Here is a 9,044-nt window from a genome sequence, read left to right on the forward strand (position 1 = left end):
TGAGATCGGTCCCTGATACCTCAAACCGCGGGGGCCGAGTTTAGGGGGAGTATCGGGGCGATATTGTCGCAATATTTGAACAGATTTGGGTGTGTGGAGCGGAGGTGGAGGGGGAGAAGGAGGGCTGGGAGGGGAGATGTTGTGAACGACACAGATGTCTGGCTGTGTCTATTGTGCAGGTTGACTACAATCAGCGCCCAGTGGGTCAAAGGGCCGGCGGATAATTGTGAGGCCCCGAAAGGTGTCACGTTCTGGGGATTGTCGACACATTCCGACTACGTGACCAGACTACCTATTCGCCAATCGCCAGCAAATAGCTTTAAAAAAAAATACTACCTGTTACAATATCAACCTGTTACTTTACAGGGTAACAAAAATGGGGCTTGGAGCGAGAACTTTAGCTTCCAATCATTGCAACGGAAATTTAAAATAGATATGTTATTGGAAAAATAACAACGCATACAGCATATATTAAGAATTGTCTTTATTAATTATTATTATTCATTTTTAATTATGAAGTGCGCCATAATGTCTGGTGTCATTGTGCTTACAACCGTCATTGCAGATACTGGCTTAAAAATTCCCGTGAAAATTTCCCCCAGAAACTGGGAGGGTTATACACTTTTTACAATTTGTAAAAATCCTGTTTTTTTTAAGTTGCAAATGTTATTTACAAGACTTCTCGCGATATACAGTTCTCTTGTGTGCATGTGTTCGTGTGTCTCTTAAATGGTTATTATTAATAATAAATACAATTCCTTCTACCTGAATCTAGGAATCCAACGTTTAGTGCTACCGGGTGTAACCCTAAAATGGAATAAGACAGAGTAAGACGGTAATGGGAGTGCTTTGAATGTGATTTTACTACGTGTTGTTCATTTATCAAAAGTCATTGAATGGCTGGGAGCTGTTCATTCAGCCCCACAAATGCCACCCCCTAAACTACAATGAAACAAAGGCAGGCAATGTTAAAATGGAAGATTCATTTGTCTTAAATCCTATAAGACTACATTGGAAAGTTCCCTGATATTAATTATTTATTATTATTATCCTAAATAACTGTTTTACTATTCAGAATACTGGATTAAAATGTACCTGATTTATCTGCTTATCCAAATACTATTTTTTTCTCTTAAAAATATCATGCATCAAATAATTATTGCTCTATAGCATAGTCCAGGCTCCTACGTGAAATATTGCCCTCAAAACTGTCTACATTATTTAATTCTTATGATTTTTCATCTTCTTGCAAAAAATTCAAAATATAGTTATCTTACAATTGGCATAGATTGAATACTGTTGCATGCATAAAATGCAAAGAGTTCGACAAAAGTAATCTAACAAAAGTTTGTTTCTGTTTCTCCCTCTGAAAGTGGCAAGCGCTTTGGCATGTCAATAACAGATTGGCAACCTGTTAAATACTGAACCGATCGATTCAATAATTAATGAATTAATTCGATAAATAAATAAATAAATAAATAAAGTGCAACTCAATAATTCAGAAACTTCAAATTGGGTTTCAAGCGAAAAGAGTGCGGGGAGGGGTGGGGTCAGTGGTAGAAAGATCAAACAAATAGTCACTGAATAACTAAATTCAAGAATTCATAAATAAACAAATCATTTTGTTACCGGTAATGTTACCTCAAAGACGAGGGGGGAGGGGCCTATTTCTGGTCCTTGGCAAAAGTACATTATTGTCCTCCGTTTTTAAAAAAAAGGTTTGACCTCTTGATAGTTACAAACACCTTTACTGCCTTCACTGAATTTCAGCGAGTGATTTGGCAAGGGTTGAGTGTTTTCCACAGCTTGAGTTAGGAAGTTGCTCTGTATAAAGTCTATCCGAAGATTGCAAGCAGGTATTATTTTTGTCTTCAGTTCTCTCTTATAGAAAATATTTGAGATGTGCTATAACGCGTAGCAATTCTTTTTCTTCTTGTATTTCGTGTTTTTTTCTGGGTTCATTTGTGTTTGAGGGGTTGGGGGTAATTGGTGGGAGAGGCCGGGGGGGGGGGGGGTAGGGGGGGAAGGAAGAGCAAAGATTAGGCTTCAATTGCATTCAGTGCCGGGACAGCGCCTTTAAAACAGGCGGATTCGTAATGCTTGTTCAGATAAGACTTCAAAGCAAAGGTCTTGTTGCAGCGTTTGCACTTGAAGTGTTTGAAAGCTGAGTGAGTTTGCATGTGGGCTCGGAGGTTGGAGCGGTCGGCAAACGCTTTGCCACAGTGAGCACAGCCAAAGGGTTTCTCGCCGGTGTGAGACCGCATGTGACCTTGAAGGAGCCAGGGTCTGCTAAAAGCCTTGCCGCAGATTTCACACTTGTGCTTGAGGTCGTGGGTTAGGAGGTGCATGGCCATGGCCGGCATGGACACGTAGACCTTGGCACAGGTCGGACACTTCTTGGCCATCTTACTGTCCAGGCTTCGGTGGGTCTGCTTGTGCCGGCTCAAGTTGGACGAGGTGGCGTAGGTCTTGCCGCACTCGTTGCACGTGTGCCGCTGGATTGAGTTCCTGGCGCCGGCGATGGCCTTCCTCCTCGATCTCCCGTCGGTGATGAAGAAGGCATCCACCGTGTAGCCTTCGCTCACCGCCGCATCCCCGTTGATGTAGCCGGTTGTAATCCCCGATTGCGGGCTGTCTGGCGGCTCCGAGTCCGGGACTCCGTACTCACCGTGCACCGCTGCATAGATAGGCTCGGCCGAAGACAGTTTAATCGCGTTCTGGGGGTCTCCATCGTAAACGGAAGGCGTGATATAGTCACTGATGTACCCTGGCGATTAAAAACAGAGAGATGGAAATCTTTGTTCACTTCATTCATTAAGGATGCGAGGTCACGGCAGCAATCGTCCTGTCCTTAAATACAGCCTCCTGGGGTTTTTTTTTGCAGTTTCTGCTATTTATATACCGCAACAAGCAAACTGCAGTTTTCAATTTATTTTTAGCAACATTACAAATGGGGAACAAAAGCTAGGGCCCATGCGCTATAAATGTAACCCGCCTCGCCAAATGACTTCACAGTAAACGAGCCAATAACAAGCACGTTGCATTTAGCTGCGAGTTGCAGTTTCTGTGAATATATATATATATATATATATAAAATAATTGCATTTAATTCGTCTCAAGTACACACACAATAAGAGTCATCGCAGTGTCTATCGCGGGGATCGAGGGGTTGATCTGAACAGGGCCGCATTCCAGTGAATCAAACTCGATCTCTAAGCGATCAACAAGCTGTTTAGTCTCACTGCCTTTGTAACATCGTCAGATGTAAAAATCCAATTTAGACCCAACATTGGGTCAGCGAGATAGACCGCACGGTGCCTGGGATTACATGCCCTGCCAATAAAGTCCCATTGTGCCCTTAAACAAACATTGCAACGCCAGGGGACAACATGGCCCATAGCTCTGCATGCCGCGCATGCAGCATTAAATAAAGCTGTCCTGACCCTCTCGGAAATGAGAAATACACTGTGAAATAAATTCAACCACACACACACACACACACACACACACACGGATCCTTTGTTAACATCAAACCGCCAGAACCGGAGTCAAAGCTGAGGGACAAGTGTAAGTCAGGGATCCGAATCGATTTTTGTTTGAATTTAATTTGTCTGAAGAAGCAACAAGCATGATTGTACTGTTATTAATAATATATTACGGTAGAGATTGGTCCCTGGCAGTTGGAGCAAGGAACGGCGCACGGAGGAGCCGATAGACCATTGCCAGCGCTCAGAGATGTACTGCAGTCTTTTCCAACTTTCTCTCCCCTCTGCCTCTAGGTGCAGCCAGTTGCTACATGCGAGGCTGTTGCCCTTTACATTTACAAAATGAACACAGCATCCTCTCTCCCTTCCTTTTAACTCCCACCATTAAAAAAAAACAGGAACTCAATCATCATCCAAAGGTTTGACAAAAGTATATGTTGAAATTAGAGAAACATATTAAAAAAAAAACCCGAGAGGGAGCCGCATCAAGAAACAATGCAATCAATGAAAACATCGTTCCTTAATAAATACCTCAAAATACTACACGCAATGCGTAAAATGCTTACAGAGGCTTATTTTTGCACGCATCCCCGATGCAGTTATTCCAACAAGGAGATTTTTTTTCGCGTATGTTTGGTGCTAATCTTTGCAAATGCGGCGTGGAGAATGGAGAGACTGAGAAATGATGGTGCACGACACAGCAACAGATCAAAGGACGGGAAGCTTTTACCTTTTTCGTGCAGTCGAGCAGTTAGACTTCCAACGTTATTGCTGGCGCGTCTGCCATAAGGGTTATCGTAGTCTGAGGTCGGCGATGGGATGCTGGCAGTAGTGGATGGGAAATCATCAAGTTTGACTTTCTTAACCAGGAAGGATCGCGGCATGTTTTCCTTTCTGCAGACCCGTGTGGGGCAGAGAGCAGGTTTTAGCTTCAGCACTTGACAGCTCCCAGCGGCTCCTGTGCTGGGGTGAGAGCCTCGGGTTTAATTTCAGCACTGGACAGCTCCCAGCGGCTCCTGTGCTGGGGGTGAGAGCCTCGAGTTTAATTTCAGCACTGGACAGCTCCCAGCGGCTCCTGTGCTGGGGTGAGAGCCTCGGGTTTAATTTCAGCACTGGACAGCTCCCAGCGGCTCCTGTGCTGGGGTGAGAGCCTCGGGTTTAATTTCAGCACTGGACAGCTCCCAGCGGCTCCTATGCTGGGGGTGAGAGCTTCGGGTTTAATTTCAGCACTGGACAGCTCCCAGCGGCTCCTGTGCTGGGGGTGAGAGCCTCGGGTTTAATTTCAGCACTGGACAGCTCTCCGCCGCTCTCTGCTCCGCTCCTTCCCGAAGCTGGCTGAACGATGAGAATGAATTCTACAGGCTGTGAGGTCAGCAGCTGTAGGTTTTATACAGTCGCGATCAGGTGGTAAATGGAAATGCTTAATTCAGTCCATCAAAAATTCTCTGGGGATCCACATTACGCCAGACGAATTTAATCTTTTGTTTGCTGTCGCCACACTCTCCATTTTTCCGCTCCCCCTCTATTTTGTTTCAAGAATGCCTCGAGTTCATATTAATAGTTGACTCACACAGATCAAACAGGTTTGATTCCCTGGACTATGTGTGATCTAATTCTGGATAGGGCCTTAACACGTCTCAAAGGGTTTCAGTGTCAGTTGTTAGTGCTACCACTTCAGTTAGGAGCTTGTGGGTTCAAGTCTCACTACACGAATTATGCTAATCATAGTATCATAGAAATTTACATCACAGAAGGAGGCCATTCGGCCCATCTTGTCTGTGCCGGCCGACAAAGAGCTATACACCCTAATCCTACTTTCCAGCACTTGGTCCGTAGCGTTCTAGTTTACGGCACTTACATAAGAACATAAGGACATAAGAAATAGGAGCAGGAGTAGGCCAATCGGCCCCTCGAGCCTGCTCCATCATTCAATAAGATCATGGCTGATCTGATCCTAACCTCAAATCTTCTATCACTCTCCATCCCACCTGAACCCATGTGATCTCCCGGGAGAGGCGAAAAACCAGATAAAAAACCCAATGGCCAATTTGGGAGAAAAAAATCTGGGAAATTCCTCTCCGACCCATCTAGGCGATCGAAACTCATCCAGGAGATCACTCTGTCCCTATATTTTCTACAGTACTTACCTTCTGTAAAGGCGATCTCCACCCGAGCCAGGAACAGGAATAGAACCATCTCCTGAAATCTAACACAGAATTAGAACACAAGAAGTAGGAGCAGAACCAGGCTACACGGCCCCTGGGCCCACTCCACTACCCACAGGGCCATGACCATTCCGAACCTAGACTCATGTCCAATTTCCTGCCCGCTCCCCGTAACCCTTAATTGCCTTTACTTCTAGGAAACTATCTATTTCTGTTTTAAATTTATTTAATGATGTAGCTTCCACAGTTTTCTGGGGCAGCAAATTCCACAAACCTACCACCCTCTGAGTGAAGAAGTTTCTCCTCATCTCAGTTTTGAAAGAGCAGCCTCTTATTCTAAGATTATGCCCCCTAGTTCTAGTTTCACCCATCATTGGGAACATCCTCACCACATCCACCCGATCAAGCCCCTTCACAATCTTATATGTTTCAATAAGATTGCCTCTCATTCTTCTGAACTCCAATGAGTAGAGTCCCAATCTACTCAACCTCTCCTCATATGACCACCCCCTCATCCCCGGGATTAACCGAGTGAACCTTCTTTGTACTGACTCGAGAGCAAGTATGTCTTTTCTTAAGTATGGACACCAAAACTGTATGCAGTATTCCAGGTGCGGTCTCACCAATACCTTGTACAACTGCAGCAATACCTCCCTGTTTTTATATTCTATCCCCCTAGCAATAAAAGCCAACATTCCATTGGCCTTCTTGATCACTTGCTGCACCTGCATACTAACTTTTTGAGTTTCGTGCACCAGGACCCCCAGATCCCTTTGTACTTCAGTACTTTCCAGTTTCTTGCCATTAAGATAATAACTTGCTCTATGATTTTTCCTGCCAAAGTGCATAACCTCACACTTTCCAGTATTGTATTCCATCTGCCAAATCTCTGTCCACTTACTTAGCTTGTCTATGTCCCTTTGCAGGTTATTTATGTCCTCCTCACTCACTACTTTCCCTCCCATCTTGGTACTATCTGCAAACTTTGATATGTTACACTCGGTCCCCTCCTCCAAATCGTTAATGTAGATTGTAAAGAGTTGGGGACCCAGCACTGACCCCTGTGGAACACCACTAGTTACTGATTGCCAGTCTGAAAATGAACCATTTATCCCAACTCTCTGCTTTCTGTTAGAGAGCCAATCCTCCACCCACGCCAGAATATTACCCCCAATCCCGTGATTTTTTATCTTGAGCAATAATCTTTTGTGTGGCACCTTGTCAAATGCCTTTTGGAAGTCTAAATACACTACGTCCACTGGTTCCCCTTTATCCACCCTGTATGTTACTTCCTCAAAGAACTCAAGCAAATTTGTCAAACATGACTTCCCCTTCATGAAACCATGCTGAGTTTGTCCTATTAAATTATGTTTATCCAAATGTTCCATTACTGTCTCCTTAATAATGGACTCTAACATTTTACCAACCACAGATGTTAGGCTAACAGGTCTATAGTTTCCAGCCTTCTGTCTACTACCCTTTTTAAATAAGGGTGTTACATTAGCAGTTTTCCAATCTGCTGGGACCTTTGCTGAGTCCAGTGAGTTTTGGAAAATTATTACCAATGCATCCACAATCCCTACCGCCACTTCCCTCAAGACCCTAGGATGTAAGCCATCAGGTCCAGGGGATTTATCCGCCTTGAGTCCCATTATTTTACCAAGTACGACTTCCTTAGTGATTTTAATCGTATTAAGCTCCTACCCCCTAGAGCCCCCTGTTTGTCCAGTGTTGGGATATTCTTAGTATCCTCTACCGTAAAGACTGACACAAAATATTTGTTCAGCATTTTTGCCATCTCCATGTTTCCCACCATTAATTTCCCGGTCTCATCCTCTAAGGGACCAACATTTACTTTAGCCACCCTTTTTCTTTTTATATAACTATAGAAACTTTTGCTATCTGTTTTTATATTTTTTGCTAATTTACTTTCATAATCTATCTTCCCTTTCTTTATCAATCTTTTAGTTATTTTTTGCTGTCTTTTAAAGACTTCCCAATCTTCTATCCTCCCACTAGATTTGGCTACCTTATATGCCCTTGTTTTTAGTCGGATACTATCCTTAATTACTTTACTTAGCCATGGATGGCTATCTTTTCTTTTACACCCTTTTTTCCTCAGTGGAATATATATTTTTTGGAAGTTGTAAAATAACTCCTTAAATGTACACCACTGATCATGTACCGTCTTACCCTTTAATCTATTTTCCCAGTCCACTCTAATCAATTCCGCTCTCATACCTTCATAGTCTCCTTTATTCAAGCTCAGCACACTTGTTTGAGATCCAACCTTCTCACCCTCTAATTGAATATGGAACTCAACCATGTTATGGTCACTCATTCCAAGTGCATATCCAAGTACTTTTTAAATGTGACGAGGGTCTCTGCCTCTACCACCCTTTTAGGCAGTGAGTTCCAGACCCCCACCATCCTCTGGGTGAAAAAATGTCCCCTCAAACCCCCTCTAAACTTCTGACCAATTACTTTAAATCTATGCCCCCTGGTTATTGACCTCTCTGCTAAGAGAAATAGATCTTTCCTATCCACTCTATCTAGGCCCCTCATAATTTTATACACCTCAATTAGGTCTCTCCTCAGCCTCCTCTGTTCCAAAGAAAACAACCCCAGCCTATCCAATCTTTCCTCATAGCTAAAATTTCCCAGCCCAGGCAACTTCCTCATAAATCTGATAGCAAAATACTGCAGATGCTGGAAATCCAAAATGACAACAGAAAACGCTGGAAAAACTCAGCAGGCCAGGCAATATCCATGGAGAGAGAAACAGAGTCAATGTTTCGGGTCAAAACCCTTCCACAGAACTGAGAAAAAAAGGCATAAATCTCCTCTGCACCCCCTCTAGTGCAATCAAATCCTTCCTGTAATGTGGTGACCAGAACTGCATGCAGTATTCTAGCTGCGGCCTAACTAGTGTTTTATACAGTTCAAGCATAACCTCCCTGCTCTTGTATTCTATGCCTCGGCTAATAAAGGCAAGTATCCCGTATGCCTTCTTAACCGCCTTATCTACCTGTCCTGCTACCTTCAGGGATCTGTGGACATGCACTCCAAGGTCCCTCTGATCTTCTGCACTTCTCAATGTCCAACCATTTATAGTGTATTCCCTTGCCTTGTTAGCCCTCCCCAAATGCATTACCTCACACTTCTCCAGATTGAATTCCATTTGCCTCTTTTCTACCCACCTGACCAGTCCATTGATATCTTCCTGCAGTCTGCAGCTTTCTTCTTCATTATCAACCACATAGCAAACTTTTGTATCATCTGCAAACTTCTTAATCATACTTCCTAAATTCAAGCCCAAATCATTGATATATAGCACAAAAAGCAAAGGATCCAGTACTGAGCCCTGCGGAACCCCACTGGAAACAGCCTTTCA

At 43.6% G+C, this 9,044-nt stretch overlaps 1 pseudogene; it reads right to left on the reverse strand.

The window, feature by feature from the left end:
- Nucleotides 1–488: 488 nt before the first annotated feature.
- On the reverse strand, nt 489–4,369 carry LOC147116883 (transcriptional repressor scratch 1 pseudogene; annotated as a pseudogene).
- Between the last annotated feature and the right edge of the window lie 4,675 nt (nt 4,370–9,044).

This window comes from Somniosus microcephalus, chromosome 5 (assembly GCF_052327205.1).
Source record: "Somniosus microcephalus isolate GS21.2 chromosome 5, FLI_Smic_1.0, whole genome shotgun sequence".
Lineage (NCBI taxonomy): Eukaryota > Metazoa > Chordata > Chondrichthyes > Squaliformes > Somniosidae > Somniosus > Somniosus microcephalus.